This window comes from Rousettus aegyptiacus, unplaced genomic scaffold (genome assembly GCF_014176215.1).
Source record: "Rousettus aegyptiacus isolate mRouAeg1 unplaced genomic scaffold, mRouAeg1.p scaffold_m13_p_7, whole genome shotgun sequence".
Lineage (NCBI taxonomy): Eukaryota > Metazoa > Chordata > Mammalia > Chiroptera > Pteropodidae > Rousettus > Rousettus aegyptiacus.
Window position 1 is genome coordinate 106736545 of NW_023416310.1, and position 25038 is coordinate 106761582.

Genomic DNA, 25038 nt, shown 5'->3' on the forward strand with positions numbered 1-25038 from the left:
AGTTAAAGACAGGCCATATTCTGCCTAAGATCAGGAACAAGACAAAGATGACTGCTTTTGCTACTTCTAATCAATGTAGTATTAGCAGTTTTCAGAATAATTAGTCAAGAAAAAGAAATAAAAAACATCCAAACTGGAAAAGAAAAAGTAAGATTATTTCCATTCACAGCTGACATGTTCTTATATGTAGAAAGTCTTGAAGAATCCACACACACCAAACAAACAAACAAACAAACAAAAAATCTGTTAGAGCTGATAAATTTAGCAAAGTTGCAGAATACAAGATCAACACAGAAAACCAGTTGTATTTCTATACACTAACAATAAAAAATTAAATAGAAAATTAAGAAAATAACTTCATTTATAATAGCATCAAAAAGAGTAAAATACTTAGGACAAATTTAGGCAAAGAAGCACAAGACTTGTACACTAAAAACTACAAAACATTGCTAAAAGAAATTTCAGAAGACCTAAATAAATGGGGGAGGGGGGAATCCTGTGTTCATGGATTGGAAAACTTAATTGTTACAATAGCAGTACTCCCCAAAGTGATCTACAGATTCAATGCCATCCCTATTAAAACCTCAATGGCCTGGTTTTGCAGAAATGGAAAAAATGATCCTAAAATTCATATGAAATTGCAAGGGTCCCCAAACAGCCAAAACAATCTTTAAAAACGAAGAACAAACTTGGAGGACTCATGCTTCCCAATTTTAAAACTCACTACAAAGTGGCACATCCAATGCCAGGTAGATGGTCACCATGAAGTTCAACCCCTTTGTGACCTCCAACTGCATCAAGAACCCCAAACACCACTTTAATGTCTCTTCACATGGACGTCGGAAGCTCACATCATCCCAGCTCTCCCAAGGACTTTGGTGCAAGTACAACGTCCACTCCATGCCTATCCACAAGGAAGATGAAGTTCAGGTGGTTTGAAGACTATACAATGGTCAGCAAATTGGCAGGGTAATCCAGGTGTACAGAAAGAAATCTGTCATTTACATTAAGCAGGTGCAGCATGATAAGGCTAACCACACAACTTTCCATTCACCCCACCAAGGTGGTTATCACTGAGCTAAAACTGGACAAAGATGGAAAAAAATTCTTGAACGCAAAGCCAAATCTCAATAAGTTAAAAAAGAGAAGGAAAATATAAGGTAGAATTTGTTGAGAAAATGCAGGAATGCCAATCACCTGTTGTACAACCACAGTTTAACTGTCAATTTTTAGCCTGCTGTGTATTCCTTTCAAACTTTTCAAGGTATCTCTGGAATATTTTGTTTCCTTCCTGTTTTATTATTGATAGGTGGCTTTGCAAATCTATTTTTGCTGTTTTAATTAATTTTATGAATAAAAATTGGAAATGTGAAGAAGAAACTTACTACAAAGCTGTAGCAATCAATAAATGTGGAACTGGCATAAGGACAGACATGCAGTTCGATGGAATGCATGTCCATTAAAAAAAACATACATCTGTGGTTATTTGATTTTCAGCAAGGGTGCCAAGATCATTCAATGGGAAAGAACGCTACTCTTTAACAAACGATGCTTAGAGAACTGAATATCCACACGCAAAAGAATGAGTTGGACCCTTACGTCACGATGTACACAAAAATTAACTCAAAATGGATCAAAGACTTAAGCCAAAAAGCTAAATTTAACTATGTTTTCTTAAAAATGTTGGCAAGAATGTAAAATAAACTGGAACCCTCATACATTGCTGGAGGGAACGTAAAATGGTTCAGCCGCTTTGGAAAAATTGGCAATTCCTCAATAAGTTAAATATAGAATTACCATCTGACTCAGCAACTCCATTCCTCCATTGAAAACACATCCATCGTTTGAAAACAGATAGTCCAACAAATAATTGTACACAAATGTTCACAGCAATTATATTCATAATAGCCCCAAAGTGGAATTAACCCATATGTCCAGCAATGGGTGAATGGATAAACAAAATGTGGTATATTCTTACAATAGAATGTTATTCAACCATGAAAAAAATGAAGTTTTGACACAGGCTACAACACGAATGAAACTTGTAGACATTATGCTAAGTAAAATAAGCCAGATACCAAAGGCCACTTGTTGTATGATTCCATTTATATAAAATATCCAGATTTGGCAAATTCACAGGGAAGAAAGCAGATTAGTGTCAGGAACTGAAGGTAGTGGAGAATGGGGAGTAAGTGCTTAATAGGCATGGGAGTCTCCATTCGGGGTAATAGAAAAGTTCTGGAACTAAACAACGATGATGGTTGCACAACATTGTGAATGTACTTAATGCCACCAAATTGTACTTTAAAATAGTTCCAGTTGTCATCTTTTATGTGTATTTTAGTTCAATAATAACGTAAAAAATCCAACTAATCAAGCCACTTACACTGACTTTTACTGATTACAAAGCTTAATAAACATTTTACGTAAAAAAAAAAAAAAATCACCGTGGCTGTTAGGAGGATGATGCGTGGTACAGAAGCCAAAGTGGAGGAGGGGCAGCTGCGTGCAGCGGGGAGAGGTAGAGAGAGAAGAGATGGATTTGTAAAATGCTGGAGGTGGAGGATGATTCTGGACTTCTGGCAAGATAATGCAGTGGTGGGGCAAAGACATTTGGAGACATCAGGTCACAAGTTCAGTTCTGATACCCACACATACATAAAATAAACATAGACTGGCTCAATATTACAACATTTGTTAATATAACTCATAACATTAATAGTCAAAATTATTCATTTAACAATCCTTCCTTTTTCTACTGATCTAAAATATTTCACTTTAATGAAATGCTGTTCTGAATTATTTTATATCCTTGGATCTGTTTCAGAAATTTCCACTGCTGACTGACTTGTCCATTCCTATACTGGTTACTGGTAACATGTTTTCATTTTCATTACTCTAGCTTTAGAATATATTTTACTATCTGATAACCTAAGTCCCTCTTCTTTCAATTTTTTCTTTCTAAAATTTTCTTGCCTGTGCTTATATGTTGATTTTCCTAGATGAAATTTAGAATCATTTGGTCAAATTCTGCAAATATTTTACCAAGATTTTGATGGAAATTGCACAAGATTTATTGATTGATTTGAAAAGAGTTAACATCTAAAGTAGCCAACCAATCATTCTATGACATCATCATTTTGACTATTTGGAGAAGAAAAGTACACTAGAACCCACATTTATCATGTGACAAGATGAAGTTTAGAGAGTTTAAAGATTTCAGTATAGAAAACTAAAAGTATTAAAGAAAGTATTTGTAATGTTGGGAGTGTAAAAGACCTTTCCAGGACATGACACAAAATATAGAAGCCACGAATAAGAAGATTTGATTTAAAAAACAAAAACATATCAAAATCAGAATAAATAAAATTGGAAAATATTTTGCAATCTAGGAAAGAGTTCAAATATCCAATGAAAAAGAGAACAAACAATTCACAAAGGGAGAATTACAACTGTCTAATAAGCATATGAAAAAAGTTGATTACCTATTTAATTACATGTATTCTAAATTAAAACAATTTTTTTACCTGAAAATTCCCGAATATATATCTTTTAAAAAATTATTTTTAAAAAACCCAGTGCAAAAGACACAGGTCAGGGGGTGTTCTTACATATAGGAGTCTTAAAATGTATAAAAATTTAGTTACAAATATGGCCATACAATATTATTGAAGATAGAAGATTTCAAAAATAATCTAAATTTCCAAAATGGGAAAATTTGTGAAAAGAAAATTTAATGTACTAAAAAGATGTTCATGTAGCATAAAACTGTTATGTGTAAAATATGTTCATTCAATTTAAAAAGGAGAGAAAAAAAGAAAAAATCAAAGGAAAAAATAAATTATACGTACATATTTTTCAAACTTGGGATACGGACCATAATATTACCAGTGTTTATAGTGCACTGGGGCAAGATTATAGTTAATTTTTTTTCTTTTGACTTCTCTAAATTTGTTGCAAGTATGTATTACTTTTTATGATAAGAATAAAAACTTTTTTCCATGTATCATTTTCATCTCTGTAAAACAGAAAAAAATTTAAAAAGCTCATGATACTCACTGCTGTCACAGGTACTATGAATCTAGCATTTTCAATGTTTATGACATTACAAATCAGCATACAACTACTTCTGAACATCAATTTTGCAATATTAAAGGCAATAAAACTTCATTTCCTTTGACCCTGTGAATCTATCCAAAGAAATAGTTCAAAACACTGAGAAGGTTATGCGCATTATGAAAATGTTCATTACAATGCTATTTGTAAAGGTGAAAAATTAGAAGCCAACCATAGTATAGTGCCTTTTAATAGGAGAGTGGTAAAACAAAATATGACTTTTTCAGAGAAGACTTATTAACACATTGAGAGAAAACCAAGATGAAAGACTGTTTATAAAATATAATTATGAGAATACTTATGTTTATAAGTTAAAAATACTAAAAAGAAATGTATAAAAATTAATGATGCTATTAGGATACAGAATTATCCATGTTTCTTTTTTCTGTTTTCCAAATGTAGTTATATTACTTATATTATTTAAAATATTATATTGAGAATAGAAAAGGAATAAAAGGTAAACTAGGCGGCATTGCCAGACAGAAGTGGGAGAACACGAAGGTTCTGAAATGAGGTAGAGAGAATGTTCATTGGCCTAGTGACCCTTGGAAGGTGGAGTTGACAGGGTCAAAGGAGCTGACCCAGGTATCTAGTTGGGGCAATGAGCTGATGGTGACCACTTAACCCGGAGTGAGGACCGAGTCTGCATAGCATGTCAATAAAAAACTATATGAGGAAATGTCAGGCTCTTAGAAGGCTGATCCTGCCTGCCCTGCATCCAGCACTGCTTTCCCATATGTCTGCACTGGGAATGGTCATGGGAAGAGGTAGACCCAGGCCAGCCTGAATCCTGTGATTTCCTGATAGCACTGGCCATCCACCTTTTGGCTAAGACTCTGACATTAGGCTTTTGGCTCAAAGTTACTATAGATCCAACAGCAATGACTGTCCTTCAAGCTTAATGAATAAAGCATATAAAGTTTTAAATGCTTGAATGCAAAAAGTACTTTTTTTCTTCCTCTTGAAAAGAAGGCATTAAAAATAATGCTCATTAAAGTCAACTCAGACAGGATAATTAAAGGCATAACTGTCCTGGACTAAACACAGCTTTCGAACTCAAAAGATGCCACACGTCCCCCACCCCACCTCATCTTTTTACTTACCATTTTTCCTAATTAGAGAAATGGCCTGAGAGACAGGGAAGCTTTTGTTGTCTAGTCTTAATAAGTTGATAGGAAGATTTATGCATAAAGTGTCCTTGTCTACAACTCCTTAGATAAAAGCACTGGCATGTGGTTACGGCCAGCACTGTGATGTGAACTGAGCTTCATTGTGTCTGAATAATCCTTTCACTAGATTCAGTCTAGCAGTCATCAATTAACATTTTTGGATAACTATTATATGCCTGGCACTGTCTAGGCACTGAGATGGTCACACAGAGAATCAAGGTTTGACATCCACAAACAGTGTCTGCCACGCCTCAGCAAATATCAAGATACCTGAGCCCAAGTTATGCACGCAAGATTCACTTACCATGAAATGGCGCCTCCCAAAGCAAGCTCCAGGAAATGACCAAGGCTGATCTGGATATGGTAATTACACATCCTCATGATCCCACAGTGAAATAAGACATAAAATCCCCTCTCATTCCTGCAACCCCCTACACACTAATCAGGCCCAGGTACGTGCCATCTGGAGGTACGAGAGAAGTGTCATTGTCAGATGCCAAATATGGCTCCGACTGCTAGTTGTCCCCAATGTTCATTTTCTCCTTTAATAGGAAGGTATTTTTAGAACAGCATAAACCCTACATTTCCCAGGTTCCTTTGCAGTTAGGTGCAACCATGTGACTAGTTTTTGGCCAATGGCACATGGGAAGTGACATGAGCAGCTTCCTGAGCATGATCTTAAAGAGAAGATGCATGTGCCACCCTTTCCTGTCTTGCTTCCTGCTGGCTGAGTGATGACGTAATGGTAAGAGCTGGAGCAGCCATGTGGGACCATGAGATGACACTGTGTTGAAAATGGTAGAGCCACAGAACATCAGGAACCTGGGTGTCCGATGCCTCTGAGCCACTATACCAGTGCCTATACTGTTACACAAGAAGGAAATACATTTCTATCTTAACTATAGCATTAGGGGGTCTATGTTATATAGCCTAATCTGTATTTTAACACACCAATCATGGCTTAAATTAATAGCTATGTTAATAATAATAGTCACCATTCGTTGCACGTAAGCCATGTGCCAGGCAATGTGCTAGACGCTCTTGATATACATGATCTCATTTAATTTCTCGCAACAACACTGTTAGGTCATTATTATTAGTCCTATTTTATAGATGAGGAAACTGAGGCCCAAGAAGGTGGGCACATTACTTGTTCTAACTTTGATATTTTTACTTTCTACCAAATTGTTTTTGAGGACATGTTATTACTTAAATCAAAGTTAATTCTGAGCACAAATAGCATAAGGAATTATAGATCTCTATTTTATTAAAATAAGTTCTATCAGAACTAAAATTTTAACTTCTATTATACTTACTTTTCTTTTGTTATAATCTTTTTTTTTTAAGTTTATTGGGGTAAGACTGGTTAATACAATTACATAATTTGTGGGTGTACATTATAATTTGACATCTATATATTCTATTGTGTGATTACTACCCCAGAGTCCAGTTTCCTTCAGCTACCATATATTTGATCCCCTTTACCCACTTCACCTCCCCTCAACTGCCCTATATTTAACCCCCTTTACTCTGTCTACCTCTTCCCTCCTTCCCCACTCCCTACCCTCTGATAATCATTAGTCTATTGTCCATGTCCCTGAGTCTCTGTCCGGTTCATTTGTTGCTTTTATGTTTATTGACTTTGCTTTCGAAGCAAGTTTTATTATTATTATTATTATTATTATTATTATTATTAAAAAGGGTGAAAAACTTTTTTTAAATTCAAATGTAAGAATTATTTATGTATAATAGGTTCTCAGCTTGTCACATAGATTTATGGCCATTTAATTTATTTATTTACTTACTTATCTGTCTATCTATCTATCTATCTATCTATTTATTTATTTATTTTCAGCAGAAAAGCAAAGCTTTATTAGAAGGGAGAGTACATTTCCAGATGTGGAAGCGGGCCTGTGCAAGAGAAGTGTGGCTCAAAAGGTTTATTTATTTATTTTTATCACCTACAGCATCTGGTCTTCCTAGGTGGTCTCCCATCCAAGTACTAATCAGGCCTGACCCTGCTTAGCTTCCAAGGTCAGATGAGATTGGGTATGTTCAGGGTGGCATTGCTGTAGATAAAAAAGCTTTAAATCTGTTAAACAACTCCTTACATTTCAAGAACTGTTATTTTCAAGCCCCCAAGGAGGAACATAAGATCACTGAATTCCCAATTTTCTCATAAATCTGTAAAATTATTATTTTCCTTCATTACCTGAATTTTACCTCAAAGTACTCTAATCCCTGATATAACTGTTTACCTAGAAATTCCAAGAATCAGAAACAATGAAAGAGCTCAGTAATATGGTGAAATAAAAAATTAATATGAAAATTGATCTTTCCTATATAAAAACAATAACCAAATTATAAGATATAATGGAAGAAAATATCCTAATTCTATTCACTTTATTCTAAGAATCCCATTGTAAAATACAAAATACCTAGAAATAAACTAATAAGAAATTTAAATATCTACATGAAGAAAAAGCTGAAATCTTCAAATGGATGCAAAAAAGACTTGAACCATTAGAGAAGCACACCATGTTATTGAACGGGACTTGAACTTGGTGTCACAAGGTATCGATTCCTCCTGTTAATGTATCAGTTTAACACAATTTCCCCACACACATTAACCTAAAAAAACAAAGGTTTAGACTATAACAAAAAATAGCAAGCATTTATTTGAGCAAAAAGAATTTCAATCCCAGAGGTACAGATTCAGGCAGTAACTTAAATTGTGCTGCAAAGAGATCAAAGAAAGGTGGAGTTTCTAAAGGCAAAAACCACAAGCACAGTTCTCATTTAGGTCCTCTATGCAAATGAATGCTGCTGGTTGGTGAACCGGATTGGCCCCTTTCAAGGTGAAGAATGCAGATGGTCTGGTTGCCAGGGTAAGGAGGAAGTAAAGTTCAGGATGTGGTTACACAGTTGGCTTAAAAGTTCAAAAATTATGAGTGGGACAAGCATAAAGCAAACTTTTTCATGGCCTCCCAGCTCCATTTTAGTTCCCTTGACATAAATGACTGTGTCTTGGCTATTTCCATCCACATATACAAATATCAACAGGATGTTTCTTTCAACTAGGCAGACTTATTCTAAAATTCATGTGGAAAGCTAAACATGCAATATTAACCAGGACAATTTTAAAAAGAGGAGTAACAAGGCACGATTAGCCCCATTATCTATTAAAACAAATGAGAAAGTGTTAGTAATTAAGTGGGGAATTGACACATGAATAGAAAGATCAATGGAAGGTAATAAAAAGGTTTTCTTAAAAAGGACAAAATTATGTACAAGAATTTAATTTATGAGAAAGCGTAAAAGATGGAATAGTCAACGAACAGTTGGAACAACTGGGTAGCTACCTGAAACGAAAAGCTGGATTCACACGTCATACTTTACACAAGATAAATTCCAAATAGATGAAAGATTTAAAGGTAAACAAGAGATCAAAAATTGAAAATCAAGGGAAATTATTTTAGAAACTCAGAGTGGTGAGGATCTTTCTATCCAGTGTTCAATAGCCATAAGAGAAAAGCTTGATAAAAACTAAATGAGAAACCAGAATATCTGCATAGATAATAACTACCAAAGGCAAATTCAAAAGACTAATGATACACAGGGAAGAAATATATTCAACTCACATCACAGACAAAGAGCTTCCTCGCCTTACACACAAAGAGCTACTACAGATTGTAACCTCATACAGAAAGTCCAAGTCCCTAAAAGGAAAAAAGCTATGACAAAACAATTTACAGAAAATATGTCCAACCACACTGATAATAAGAGTGCAGCAAATTAAAACTTCTCTGAGATAGTATTTTTTTACTTGTGAGAATGGCCCAGACCCAATACCTGATAACACACTGAGGTAGGGGTATCACAAAGAGCATGAAATGGTACAAACTTGGTAACAGGTGATTTGTCACTGGACATCAAAATTAGCAACACAGGTATCCTTTGACTCATGATTTCCACTGGAAATTGATTAGATGAATGTGTTATATGTATGGGAAATGATGAATACATGAATTTACTCTACGGTATTGTTTGTAATGCAAGAGAGTGGACACAAACTAAATGTCCGTAAGTGGGGGACTGGCTAAGGAAACCAGGGCATGTCCATGCGAAGAATACTTATACAGTGAGAAAAAAGAATGAAGAAGCTGTTTATATACTAATAAAGAAAGATCTCCAAGATGGATCGTTAAGTGAAGAAAACAGGTAGACAGCAGTGTTTATGTACTATAATAAAAAGGGAAATGAGATACACACACCAATGTCTGCTTCTATGTGGATAAAATATCTCTGGAAGGATACTGAAAAAAACTAAAGCACTGGTGTTCTGGGGGAAGGTAACAAGGTGTCTAGAAAACAATATACACAATACACCCAATACACACATTTTTCAACCCTGTGAATAGATTAGCTATTAACCTTTTTTCAGCCATTAAAAAAAAGTTGGTGGTGAACATACATTGCCTTACTGTTGAATTGTATACCTGAAACTTACTGGATTTTGTTAACCAATGTCACCAAAATTTAAAATTAAAAAATAAATAAATAAATAAATAAAGTTGGAGCACTTTTCTTCTTATCTCATTGAACCACTCACTTTCTGGTACTTTATACGCACATGGTGCTGTTATAAGTGCTGTGGGGAGACTGTGAGGTAGATTCGGACTTTTATTCAATTCTGTTGATTACAGTATTCATCCTTAAGCACACAAGCTAAAGTTGGACATAAAATTTGCCCTTTCATTAAAAAATTTCAATTTTGAAAGAATCCCAGAGCACAGAACTAGTAGGGTACTCAAGAATGGTCTACAGTGTATTTATGTGGGGCCACTTCGTTTGTTCATGGCCAAGATGAAGATGAAGGCAAAGATGATGATGGATGTGGATGGATGTTGTTTCCATTTTACAGATGATGAAACTGAGCCACGATGTGATGAAACAATTTGCTTACAGCCACCCACTTTTTCTCTAGTGGCGGCAGAGTAGGGATTCAATCCAGGCAGTCTGTCCCACTTTTCACAATGATTCTGCACTGGCTCTCACAGCCTCCTTTATGCCATGCCTGTGCTGGACTAGATATATTAAATTAAAAAAAAAAATCTTCCGGGAGCTTTGGTATAGGAGCAGGGATATAGGCATTGTGGCCAGGCAGTTAGAAAATACAATAAAGCCATTTCATAGAGCTCATATACCACAATCCCAGAATAGAGACTTTTGTCTTTGTCTTTGCAAATCCTGCCTCTCTCTTCGTACGGTGAAGTACAATAATTATTACATACGAACATAACAGGCTTGAAAAGAGATCACAGATGATGCTGAAGGGCTTTTCCTAAACATGAGGCATCCGGTCCCACCTCAACTACTAGGTTAACGAATCCAGGCAATGCTTGAGGGAGCTGCTGACGTGAAATGAAAAAGCTAATTAAGATACTTCATTCCGACAAGTTTCTAAATTTAAAAGCCTATAAAAAGCAGCTTAGATTAAAAAGTAAACAAAAGGCCACTTTTGTTATGGTTATCAAAGGTACTGGGTATACTAATAATCTAGACTCACAGGCCTGTCTGCTGTCACCAGAAAATACGTGTCCAAGAGCAAGAGCCCCGCAGCCCCCAGCAGTGATGACCAGGCAGAGGGCCCCTGGCTCGGAAGAGATAGTGAGGAGTGACCTGCCGTCTTTGGGTAAAACATTTAGTGTCTGTGGGCTTCAGTTTCCTCATCTGTGAAATGGGGACAATGACCCTTTTTGCAGAAGTGTGAGGCTCAGATGAGCAAACCTACTAAGGATTAAGGAGCCCAGCTCCCAGCAGGGGCTCAAGGGCAGGTCTGTCCCTTCTTCTCCAAAGGCCCCTGGAGACAACACAGTCTCACTTCTTTGAAGGAGAAAAGACCTGCCGGTGTGGGTGAAAAGTCTGAATTTCACGTTTCACTGGATCTTTTGCCAAACAACAGATATTCATTGTCTCACAGTTCTGGAGGCCAGAAGTCTAAAATCAAGGTGTCGGCAGGGCCAGGCTCCCTCTGAGATTCTGGATAGAAACCTTCCTTGTCCCTTCCTAGCTTTTAATGGTGGCCGCAGTCCTAGGCTTTCCTTTCCACAAAGCTTCGTTGCTTGTCTCTGCCTCTGTGGTCCTTTACCAAGGCCACCAATGTAAGGGTGACAAAGGTGACCAAAGACTAGACCTTTTCTGCTCAGAGTCTCTTTGGGAAGAAGAGACACTGGCACAGATTGATGGTGGAAGGGGCCGGGTCTCTGGCGTCATGTGTGGGAAAACCAGGGCTGCCATGGACCCCAGTGTGACCAAGGCAAGTCACTCACCAATGTGAGCCTTGGCTCCTCCTATGTAAAGAGAATAATGACAACGCTTTGCTACCTGCGTAAACACCAGCACGTACATGTGCACACAGCATGGAGTGCACTTTTTCTCAAGTTACAGTAGCACAGAATCTTAGAGCCCTTAATCCTTGTCGGTGGGAAGCACCATCTACCCAGTTGACCAGATGGGAGGCTAAGGGGTCATCTTAGCTTCCCCTCCACTCCAGCCTTCATGTCCAAGTATGACGTCACCCCTCCTTCCCATCTCTTCAATATGTCTCCTTCATGCCATTCCCACCAGACCCCTCTGCATGGCCAAGACCCCAGCATCTTTCTCCTAAATAGCTACAGCACCTCGCACCTGTGCTCCATCCACATGGCTGTCACTCCGAGGGGCCTGGGAAACACAGAGCCCTACACACCACTCTCCTCAGCTCAGCATCCCCACCCGCATCCCCCACTCCAGTGGGAGAAAGTCTAAACTCCACCGAAAGCCATTCCAATCAATGTATCATTGGTTTAACTTGACAAAATAATCCTCGTGTGTATTTAGAAGAATAAACAGGCAAGAATTGCTGAGACATTTTCAAAAAAGAAAAATAACAAGAAAGTGACTTGGGTTGTTAAAGAGTATTACATAACCACAGGAATTAAAACAAAGTGGCACTGGTACAGATTTTGAAAAAAAAGATGTGCATGTAGTAGATAATTTCGTGTACAAAGCAGGAGAAAAACAGATTGTTCAGCAAATGGTGTTGGGATAGCGCGTTATTTGGAAGATCGTCAAGTCCTCTTCTCATGCTGTATACCATAAGAAATTACAGATTAAAAAAGGAGTTAAGTATAAAATAAATGAAGATTTCTATATCTTCCAGAAGCTTTTACAATTATATGGCAAACACATATTTCTTTTGTAATAAGATGGAATAAACAATAAAGGTGGAGGAAAAAGAAGTTTTATATAAACTAGAAGGAAAGAGGGGTAAACACTGAACTGATATCAGGTGGGACTTCCTAAGCATAAAAGCAATAAAAGAAGTATTATCAGATCTGTTTTGTTTAAAAATTTCAAATGATATACATTAAAAATAGCCACAAAAATTGACAAAGTAAGGAAGACATTCACAACAAACATAACAAAGAACTGTTGTCCATAAGGTATTAAAAAATCTTGCTAATCAGTAAGAAAAACACGAAAACTTCCTCACCCCCAAAGAATTCTAAATAGAACTACAGCTGTCTAATAAACATGGGGCTAATGATAATATAAAAATACAGAGCCCAAACCATGAGACACTCTTTTTTGAATCAGTTTAGTAACACTGAACCATTAGTTATCATTAACTGTAATGACAAGAGAAAAGTTCTCAGATGTCCTAAATTAAATTATAGCATGTCAGAGAGCAAGAGAAAAAGACAAGAGTAATCAAGCAGTCAATACGATAGCTGGGGGCCGAGTAACAAAAGACTGCTCACAGTCCTGAATGGATACTGCATCTTGGAATCAACTTCTGCAGGGACCACCAATCATACTGCATCCTGCTTGTGTGTAAACTTCTGGGACCATTGCTTGGCACCAAGAAAATTAGTAAAATATTTCTTCCTACGAACTCCGTACCCATCCTAGAACTACCCTGGCTTCACTTTTTCCCGCCCCCCCCCACCCCATCTGTAGCCAATGCAAGTTTTTCCATCTGTAGCCAATGTGAGTTTTTTTTTTTTCAAAAACAAATTACATTTTTCTTCCTCAAAACATAATGTATAAAAGGGCCCATCAAATCCAGGACAGCAGATATGTTCATCTTCTCCATCTGGCCATGCTACTTTCAGAGTGCAGAGATGTCCTTCCAAGCACAGCTGGTTCTGAAAGAGGTACTGGATGTTGTGTGTGTGGGTATGTGTGTGGGGCTTAGACACACCTGATACCTTCGATTCCTTTCACTCCTAAAAGCCTGGCCTAAAATAACCGATTAGAAATAAAAGACAAAGGCGAGGATGTTTATCATGGCACTCTTTTCAACAGCAAAAATTTGGAGGTGACCTTAATATCTAAAAGTAGAGAAAATTCTACATCAAATGACTGTCATGTCTCCATTAAAACGGTTTTCCTTAAGGACCAAAAGGATCCCCCTCACTCCTGCCATTCAATCAAGATTAGTAATCCTATTGTTGAAGGTAATGTGCGATTGTTATTCTGAGATTGTTGTATGTGTATCATAGGATAAAGCAAGTGAATTCAGTGCGTGCTGTAAGAGGCAGGATTTTCAGTATGAGAAAAAGATCGTGTTATTAAATAAAAACCTTGTAGCCCTGAATTTAAATTGAAATTAGCAGCATGTGTTCAGGATGCATTTCATCTTAAATACAAATACACATTTTCTAGTTCTACCCACTGGGGGGAGGTGGGGGAAACTGAAAAAAAATGACTAACCCAGTACTAATGAGTTCCCGCAGCATGCAAATTATGGCTTCTATATATTTCCTACTTAAAGGAATATATAAGATGAGTTTGGACCCTTTTGTCTTAGTAAGAGCAAATAAACTATCAGAAATTACCAAGGTCATGTCAAAAGTACTCATGACTCAACTTGAAAAGATTCCCACTGGCCAAAGATGGGACCCCTTAAGCATCAACAAAAATAGCTGCAATGGATTAAAATGTACCAAATATGTTTAAATACACGAGGTCACAATAGTACTAAAAATAAAACTTAGTGATCACCTTTGTTGGATGCTATGGAACGAACTCACTATTTTGAAAATTGGGAACTAATTGGGAAAAAAAATCCATCCCACTGTTCTTAAGTGAACTCTACCACAGGGTAACCAGTTTCTCCTTATAAAAATATTCCAGCTACTAAATAAAGAAGAGCAGAATTAGAATATCACCATTTTATAAATCTCTAATAAAATAATGGATCTGGGCAATGATCATCCACGACTGTCAATATCACAAAAGAAACACATTCACCCAGTTCTCCCCAGTGGGAGCACACACCAGTGCTTTCTAAGTTTTCTTACCTCCAAACCAAACCTGAATCTCATCAAAGCCTCTAAATCTACCTACCAATTTGCAGGAAAGACAGGGGGAGAAGAACACTATTAAATGACTCCACAGGAATGCAATCATCAAAGTCCAGACTGTGGGAAACTCTGTAGGAAAAATGACCGGCTTCTTCAATAAATAAACTGCAAGGAAAAATTGAAAGAGAAGGAGGCAGAATCTATAGACTGAAAGAGACTTAACAGACATATCAACCAATCACCATATATGAACCTTATTTGGATCCTGATCCAAACTATTAAAAAATTATTAAACAATGAGGAAACTTGAACACCAATTAGTATACAAATTGGCATTAAGTATTTGTTAACTTTAAAAATATCTAGATGTAATAAATGATATTTTGGTTATGTTTTCATAAAATGTTTGACTTTCAAATATTTGTATTGAGATATTTATCAAAAAGAATTATGATGCCTATAGTTTGCTTCCAAATAAACCAGGTGGTTAATAGGTGGGAGTCTAGATGCAACGACATTGGTTATTCTTTAATAATTGTTGAAAGCCAGGTGATTGATACCTGAGGTTGATATCATTCTCTCTACTTCTGTAAAATGTTTAAAATTTTCCATAATAAAAATTGTAGAAACATTTAAAATGAGATTTTTTCAAAACAATCGAATGCCATGGAGAAATGTGCATGATATGGCAATGATGGAAAAAGACACACCACCAATATAGAACATTATCTCAATCTTGTTATATACACATCAAGAATTTGGGGGCAAAAAGAAGAAAATTCAACATAATGTTAATACCAACTATTATCTCTTTATCGTGGAGTAGTGGATGGTTTTTATTTCCTTCTTTATATTTTCTGTTTTCTACAATTAGTAGGCCTTACTTTATAATTACAGAAATATATTTTCAAAAGCATTTAAGTTGGAATTTGTCAGGGAATGCCAAGTTGTTATGTTCGTAGCGTGTTTATTTCTGCTTTGCCCTAATTACTTCCAACAGTGTCTGGAACTTCCATCAACCCAGAGGCTTTCACCAAGCAGAGACTCTCCAGATTTAATAAAATAAACAACGTAAGTAGACCTAATACAGAAGCACCTTTCTCAGGCCAGGAAGGCTTTACAGAGCCCACAGTCCTTTACCCCAAGGAAAAAATAACCAAGCAGAAAAAAAAATCCATTGCGAAATGAGTACAGCAGTGGCCCTCCCAGTAGGGAGCTGGCCCCAGCCCACAGGGACAAAGCAGTGCCAGGCTGTGGGCCCATGACCGTTAGCCGTGACGGGCATAGGGTCTGAGCCAACACACATGAAACCCTTAAGGGAAGTTCTGTCAAGTGAAAAAGTAATAAGTCTAATAACCTGTTAATCCCAACTAGGAAACACAATTTGAGCTATCAGACGAGGCTCTGTGGGAGGATGACACAGGAAAGGACTTTCATTGGGTGTGACCACACTCCTTTTAAGATTCAAATCGTTGAGAAAGCCTTGCCTCTAAAACACTTTGCCGTTTAGTCTGACAAATATCTACTCCTTACCTAGCTGCATCGCGTTTCAGTGAAAATGGACATAACCTGAGAACCTTTTTCTTTTTCCTTTTTTCTTTGTGCCTTATACCTGTTCCCATGGCGGGGTGGGGGGTGGGGGTGGGAAATGGACATTTTTTTTTTTTTTGCCTTCCCTTTTTACAAAAAGTCTTACCAACTTTGCCAACCATATGTCATTAGGAACTATGTGGGGAAAAGTCCCAGACCTTGCTGGTATGTGGTTTGCAGTCCCACACGGGAGGGAAGACAGACACCGGAGATCCCCCACATCCCCCCCAACCCCCCCCCCGCCACCTTTTATGATATTCAGGATTTGGGGGCCCGTGAATGGGGCATCTCAGTTCATACCAGATTTTTTTTTTTAATTAACAAAATCAATAGGAGCAATGCCCATGGGAAAGTCTGGATGGCACCACCTTTAAGAGAGCCATTGTCACACAGAGGCTGGCGAACGGAAACAAGCTACGCCCAGTTTTGGCGGCTGGACCAGATGCCTTCCATGAGATTGTGCAGAGATGGGAACTGGCTGCAGCACGGGAGCTCAATCCCTGATGTTGCCTCACCCCTCGGGAGCAGGTCACTTCCCAAAGAGACTCTCCTGAGAGCTGCAGTGCCTGTGCCCAAGCTGGTCACTGTTGAGACTCAGTGGTTGCCACTCCTGGTTGCCTCCGCTATGTGTAATGCCTGTTTCCACCACAAAGAGCAGCAGCGGCAAAGGCAGCCCACCGCCCATAGGCTGAGAAGAGGGGCTGGGCAGACAGGGCCAAGGGACCGCCACTCCGTGTGCCTCTTGCTTTCCCAAACTGGGCTTGGAGCAGGCCCTGGGCCTGGCTAGCTACAGGACAACCCCTACAGGGAAGGACTCCTCAGTGACGTGGTGAATGGGTACTGCTCTGAAAATACAGAACCAATTTTTAATAGCTTAGACAACTGTGGGATTGCTTTTAGGTATTTTAAACAGCTTCTCTATTTGGAAGAGACTGGGATAGCCAACATGTGACAGTTTATACAAAGGTGCTTCATCCAGAAGTTCCCGCAAGCTCTGCAATCTTGAGCAACCTGTCTCACCTCTCTGGGCGTCAGTTTCCTCCTCTGTAACTCAAAGAAGATAACAGAATCTACCCCATAGGATGAAAAGAGGCAACAACAGGCAGAAAGCGGTCTTGGCAAACACCTTGCATTCTCAGTAAATACTGAGGCTGTTCCTTGGGGTTTTTTTTTTCCATCCAAAATAACAGGGGTACAAATAAGGGGACGCACAGTGAATTCCACACATGTTCAAGAAAGGGCTGAAGGAAAATGTAAGGGGACGACATGGGCAAATTGTTCAGCCTAAGGATCTGTCCCACAAGTCCCCACCCAAGCAATCAGACACCATCCTGCAAATCTGGTTTGAAATTGGTGAGTTTGCTCAGCACTGCATTCTTAGCACCTAGCACGGCTGGCTCTTGGCACATAGTAGGTGCTTACTCAATATTCTGGGAGGAAGGTTAGGGCAAAAGCAGCTGGATAGTCAACACTTGCTCTGTGCCATGCATGGTACACATTTCCACATAACCGAACTCCGTTTTATTACCACCAATTCACAGATGGCATTGAGTCTTCAAGAGGTTGTCAGAGGTTTTTTTCCCTAGCAATCAGGCCCAATCCCCAAAAAGGTTTTAAACAAAAGCAGCTGAGGCATTTACTCCAGTCAGTAATGAAAATTCAACATTCTTCTGTCATTGGTATAACTTATAGGGAGCTTTTCATATTGATTCCTTTTATCTTTGCATTTGGGGCTAAGATAAACCTGTATGCATTTAACTTATTTCAGTCATTTAAAGGAATAAAGATCAAAAGAGAAGAATCTGTATTAAATCAGGCACAATAAGGGGAAACGTTTTAAACAAAATATAATGTTAAGAGCCTCAGGTTGCTATAAATCACCACCATTGAGCTCTGAAATCCCTAAATTACTATTGTTGTGCTATTCAACATTCCCCATCCATAACAGCTGATGAAAATACAAAAGCAGGCCAAGTACAAAGTTGGAACATTTTTAAACCCAATTTTGACTCTGCATTACTAAGACAACAAAAACAAAAAACTCAAAACCTTCCAGGATTTAACAAATTTAACTACAAATTACAAGTCAGATCCTTTCAACAATTAAATGCTATGGAAAAGAATGGTTCCCAAATCGAATTTCCCAGAATTTTCATTAACATATGTCCCCACGGAGCCTTCTTCAGAACTAGGGCCAAAATGGAAATTGGTGTGAAAATTAGTGAACATTTATGAAGAGCAGACGGCTGCAGAAAAAGGAAGGAGGAAACAGGAAGGCAACGTTTGCTATTTCTTTGGAATAATTAGCAAAACAGAACCAGCTGGAGGCTGGCCCCACACACCTTGCCCAAATGCTGCAGAGAGCGAAAGGTTCAAAGGGCCTCATAAGTGAATGGTTAGGTGCTATTTCATGCCTCACTGCACAGCTAAATAAAGGGGAAAAAAATTTTAGTGTGATTGAACTTGAGCAGCCCTGATGGGCTGTTTTGCTCTGGGGAGTCCAGCTGTTTTGAGAACCACACACCTTTTAGCCATGACAAGGGTTTTTACATCAGGTTAGGTAACATGCGAGTAAAAGAAAGATTTCCGTCTGCTGTCACAGGAGAATAAGTAAAGATTCGGCATTTTAAATGTTTGGGAAAACTCTACTTTTAATTAGATGCCTGGAGATGAGTTTATTTTCTCAGAAAGGCTGAACGTCCATGGATTTGGCTTTCTTTTCCTAAGCTGAGGCTGTGAGCTTGAGTTAAACTGTAATTGTGTCTGGAAAGGAGCAGCAGAAGCAAGAAGTGGGAAAAGGCAGTAAAGTGGGGGCAGAATAACGCTAATGAACACGCACGGAGCTCTTGCTACTGGCAGGCACCGTTCTGAGTGCTTTGCAGACATTCACTGAGATGCGGTCCTCTGCAGTGGCGTTGCCAGTTTCTATTTTACACACAAGGAAACTGAGGCAGGAGAAGTTAATAAACTCCCTGAGGCTCACAGCGCAGAGGGGAGTGACTAGCCTAGGGATGTTTTCCAGTGTGCAGGCTGCCCCTCAGGCCTTTTTGTCCTGTAAACACAGGGGGTCTGGATGGGACCAGACGTTTTGTTTATAAACAAGAAGAGCTCAAACATCTGGACCTTGCTTTGGGGCCACGGACACTGTGCAGGTACGAGCCCTTTGGCCTGCCTGGCCTGTGGGATAAATACCAGGGGGCCCCTCTTGGGGGAACCAGCCATCAGGAGAGCTCAAGAAGAAGGGAGCATCTCTCATTACATGACATTCCCAACACCACATGCCTGTGGGTTGGGTGCAGGCCAAGCGACCAAGGTCTGCGGGGATCACTTAGCAAATGATGTTCATGTACCTTCCTCTTTTATTGTGGTAACATGCAAATGACACAATATTGCTCATCTTCACCATTTGAAGTATATAGTTTTGCGGCATGAGGTATATTCTGTTGTGCAACCATCGCCACCATCTATTTCCACACTTTTTTTTTTTATTCCAAACTGAAACTTTGAACTCATTAAGCGACTCCCTTTCCCCATCCCCCAGCCCCTGGGAACTACTATTTTCCTTTCTGTCTCTGTGAATTTTACTCTAAGGACCTGGTATAAGTGAATTATACACAATTAGTCTTTTTGTGTCTGGCTTATTTCACTGAGCACAAAGTCCTCCAGGTTCATCCGTGTTGTAGCCTGTGTCAGAATTTCCTTCTTTTTAGGGCTGGATAATATTCCGCTGCATGTTAACGCCCCATTTTGTTTACCTGTCCATTCTTGGATGGACACAGGGTGGCTTTCATGTTCACGTACCCTGATAGACACAGTCGGTACCCTCTTTCCAGCGTCCTGCATATGATTACAGCACATCACTATTTATAAGGCACCATCTCCCTGGGGTACATGTGCAGGCTGTGGCTGTCACTCAGCCCTGACTGTGGAAATGCAGGAATGCCAGCCCATGCTGCTAGAGCTTCCCACTTGTTAAAGAACACGCAAAAATGAAATTTTAAGGAGCATCTCCTATATTTCAAAGTTGTTCATTCAACTGCTTTAAAACACTGTGCCACCCAAACAAAACTGGCCAGGAAGCTGGGTTTGGTCTTTGGATGCCTAGTGTGACCAAGACCTTGAGGCAGGGTTTTGTAGATGAGGGAGCATAGCTCGGAGAGGTTAAGTGAATTGCCCAAGGTCACCCGGTGGTGAGCTATACTTGAACAGTAGTCTTTAGCTCTAAGTTGAATATCCTTCCAAAATGCCACTATGTGTGACAACATGGGCCACATATTTAATGTATTATTGTTAACATGAGTGAAAAGGTGGCTTTGAGTAGAGCCCTAAAAAGAGTCCATTAGATTTAGAAAGCACACCCAAAGCCCAGCCAGGTAGGGGACACAGGTCTTATGAAGTGCTTCTGACCGCCCAGTGGCAAAAGTACTAAAACAAAAACACAAAACCAGCACTTCCATCTTCACGACCTCACACAAGGTGTACACTGAACACACTCGGAAAACAGGGTCGAACTTCCAGTTGCCAATCAGAACCCTGACAGATGATGGGCTTCTCAGCTGGGTTCAGATGCCACTGCCAGCCCTGGCACTTGATCAGGGCCCTGCAACACCAGGTTCTCATTAACCCTGCGGGTCCAAAGGCCAGAAATTCTCCTGCTTGATCCAACTCCCTAAGACCCCAGATGCTGGGCTCCTCCCATAGCAAAAAATGGGTTAAACGGCACTTCTGTTTTCTCTCTCAGGAGGTCGGGAACCCAGAGGCGGGTTTAAAAGCATCTTCACAGCTGCAGATAACCTGTGACATCCCCGACACTGCCCTCCTAGCAGGCCTGCTGAGCAGCAGTGCAGGGCCCAGCCCAGCAGGGACACCCCAGACATGAGGCCTTGCTCTGCCTGGGTGCGCCTTATGGGCTCCTCTAGCATATTCTAGCATGTCCTGAGCTCTTGGCTGCTGGGGACACAGTAGTAAACAGAAATGCAAAAAGCCTTGCCCTCACGGAGTCCACATTCTAGTGGGATGGGGCAGGGTGATAACGCTAAATGTAACAGTAAGGAGGTTATCCAGTGCACTGGAAGGCGGTGCGTACTATGAGGAGTTAGGAGTGCTGAAAGCAGGGAGATTTGTGATATTACACATATTTTTAAAACTTGATTGAGGCATAAGGGACATACAAAAAGCTGTGTATATTTAACACGCAACTTGATTTTGGAGATACATCTACATCCGTGAACCCATCGCCACAGACATATCCATCACTTCCCAAAGGTTCCTCCCGCCCTCTTTATTATTATTACTCGTGTGTGTATGTGGGTGTGTGGGTGTGTGAGAGATACAAACACTTCACATAAGATCTACCCTCTCCGCACAGTTTTAGTTACATGATACAGTGTTGCTAGCCACACCAGACGCAGCTCTCTAGAATTTACTCATCCTGCCTAACTGAAAATTTGCACCTTTGACCATCCTTCACCTTCCCACTCAGCCCCCCACAGCCCCTGGCAACCACCATTCCCCTTTCTGCTTCTAAAAGTTTGGCTATTTTATATTCCCAAGATAAGTGGAATCAGGTAGTACTTGTCCCTCTGTGTGGTATTGTTAACCAGCGACCAACACGGGCACTCTGGTGACCACTCAGTCCGTTTCCAGTCCATCTTCCCGGTTGACTCCAGGCCTTCGTGTGGAGTGAACACTTTGGAAAACAAAACACCAAAAAGCCATCGAGAAAGCCTCTTCTATGTCCACACCTAGCCACTCCTCTTTCTCCTCCTCTATCCCGGATCCCATCTCAGTAAATGACAACAGTCACTTGCCTCCATTGTGACGAACCTCGGGGTCATCTTAACTCAGCCCCCAAAGTCGCCCACCATCATCAGTGGTCCCTGAGGACCCCTGGCCTCCCTTCTCTGCCCTTGCTTTGCCTCTGTTTCCACATCTTTAAAATGGGCATGTTGGTGGGACCCACAGGGTTGCTGTGAGTAGATCCGTGTCCTGGCCATCAGTGCTGGTAGCGCCAGTCCTTGGCCATTGTTGTCACCATCGAAGTAGCCTGTCTTTTAAAAGCTGAGTGTTATCTTTTTCCTTTTTCTATGGCTGTCATGAAAGAAAGAGCTGACCTTCCTCTGTGCAATTATCCTGAGGTTTCCCCAGCTGGAGGGCCGCAGTGCTTTCACACACAGCTGCAGGAAACAGATGGACCCGGGCACCGCCCCCCAGGTCCAGCGCTTTCTCCGGGTTGGAGTGTCCACGATGATGCAGCAGTCTCGTCCCTCGCCCCTGGTTTCAGGACCCCCTCCTTCCGGGTATCTTCCATCCATGGGCCAAGAATATTGCTGTTTCCTGGGTCTTTGCAGCTGGGGACGGTGGCCTTGCACCTGCTGTCTCTTGGCCACAATGGAAAACATCAGAGCCACAGTTATAGCACATCTGGAGCTGAGTGTGTGACATTTCCGTCAGCCGAGAGGGCCTGTCAGAGCAGCTCTGACCCCCACCAGGCTGGGCCAGGTGGGAGACAGCCATGTCCCAGGGTTAGCTGGTGGTAACGGGCCGAGTGGGACAGCAGAATGGGTACAGGAATCAGGAGATGGCAGTGTGTGTGTGTCTCTATTCTAGCTATGTGACTGTGGGTGAGCTAGAGCCTCAGTTTCACTGGCTATAAAGTGGGCATAAAAGCCTCCTCGTTGGGGATTTATTTTGAAGAATAAATAAAACTATACACGATAAAAAAATTTAAAAAAGATAGACTAAACAGTGAGATATGCTCTGGGCAGGCTCTGAGGTGGAGTCCAGGGACCCAGGAGTGGCCCCACCCTGCTCCCTGTCCAGGAAGTGCATTCTTCAGACCTACAGAGAAGCAATCTCCATATAGCATGACACGGGCGGGCGGTGAGCAGGTCTGCTGTTTGTGCTGTTTTGTCTGGGGAGTGGGACCTCAGGGGAAACTCCAGAGAAGAGGTGACACCTGAGCCTGCGTTAGGAAGATGCGCAGGAACCCTCGAAGGCTGCTGAGCCTTTCGAACCTCAGACCCAGGGTCGCAAATCCGCACCAGCTCACGCCCCTTCGGGACTCCTGCCAGAGCCACATACTTCTCCTCCTATTACTGATTTAATATTTCTCTTTACATCGGTTCACGTTTTTTTCTTCTACTCAGTTATTTTTAAAGTAAACGTTATACACTACAGTAAATAGAAAAACAGTTCCACATGCCTAAAATAGAAAGAACCCCCCAAAATAAATCCAAGAAGAGGAAGTTATTAAATTATAAGCAGATACGGCAGCTTGCTGGAGTCTGGGAGTCTGAGGCCCGTGCTCTCTGTGTGTGACCAGGGGATCAGCAAGAGGTGGAGAGGCACTGAGGGCACAGCAGCGCCACATGAGACTTCTTCCTCCACCTCGAGAAAGAAAGGGAGGGGGGCCATGTTCTCCGAAGGGGGTTGATGGTATTTCACGCCCCTCCCCTGGAATGCCTCATATAACAGCCTCTCCTGGGGATGCACGCCCCTCACTTTGAGAGAAGTTGCTGTGGCTGAAAGAGGTAGGAGAGTTCAGGGCCAGGGAGGGGAAAGGGGGCAGATCAAGGCGAATCCAAGGGCATCAACGACAACCACGATGCCCATTTACTGAGGGTATTATTTCATCCCATCCTTCCCCTGCTTACTGAGGCCGAGGCCGTAGAGGAATTTTATTGTCTGACTGTGAGAGACCTTACTGTGCTTGGTCTCTGAGCTTCAATGATCGTCTCCAGGGCTGCCTCCCAAATCGTGCGTAGCCCTTCCTCCCTCCTCCCCCACGCCTCACTCCCCCACGCCTCGTTAAACAGTAACACCCCCCCCCCACTCCCTGGTGACCTCCATGCTAGTTTCTGTCTCTACTATGAATTTGACTACACTAGGTGTCTCATAAGTGGAATAAATCAATATCTGTCCTTTTGTGACTGACTGATTTCACTTAGCATAATGTCCTCAAGGTTCATCCATGTTATAGCATGTGTCAGAATTTCCTTCCTTTTTAAAGGCTGAATAATATTCCATTGTATGTATATGCCACACATTCTATATGCCATTCATCTGTAGATGGACACGTGTTGTTGTCACCTTTTGGCTATTATGAATAGCGCAGTCATGGACGATTCCTTTCAATTCTTTTGGGTATATATCGAGAAGTGGATACATTCTCAACTTTAAACATGATCAGAATGGCCCTCGTTACCTCTGGGACACTGTCTGTGAGTAGGCCCCCTCTGCTCATCTCCTGTCCATCCCTCCCTGGTTCCAGCTACTCTGCCAGGGCAGTATTCATATCCTTACTCTGAGATAGTTTTCATAAGCCCACACATTCTACACATACCACGCACACATGCTGGAGACTAAAACCCCAATTCTGAAGGTGTGTCAGTTCCAGGAGAAGGTCTTTGACGAAGAGGAGATGGGCATCCAAGCCCAGGACCTTGCAAAAATGCTCTAGCCCAGTCCCCCAGGTGAGCTGAGCACAGAGCAGGCAGCCATGACTGTCCCTGTGTCTGTCAACATCTCGGATGGAGCCCAGGGCTTCCGGTCATCTATTGCCCTCTTCAAAGAGCCACTTCCTGTTGGCAGAGCAATCTTGCTGCCCATCTCCCGGCAGAGCTGGTGGCAGCTGGTGATAAGTAGATCTGGTCTAGGAGAAGGTGGGACATTGCTAAGAGTCCTAGAGTGGATGGAACCTTCTAGTCCCAGAAGCAGAAAGGGGCCACCGATGCATCTCATCTAGCCAGCCCACTGTGCAAGGGCCCAAACGTTAACATGGTTTTATTTTATTTTTTATTACGCATCTC

General features: G+C 40.7%; 1 protein-coding gene and 2 pseudogenes across 6 annotated transcripts in view; 1 reads left to right on the forward strand and 2 right to left on the reverse strand.

The window, feature by feature from the left end:
• The window catches only part of COL23A1 (collagen type XXIII alpha 1 chain), a 286819-nt gene that overhangs the window by 180399 nt on the left and 81382 nt on the right, over positions 1-25038 (reverse strand). The gene's annotated exons all lie outside the window — the stretch shown is intronic.
• On the forward strand, positions 763-21107 carry LOC118605250 (annotated as a pseudogene).
• Positions 7244-7362, reverse strand: LOC118605799 (annotated as a pseudogene).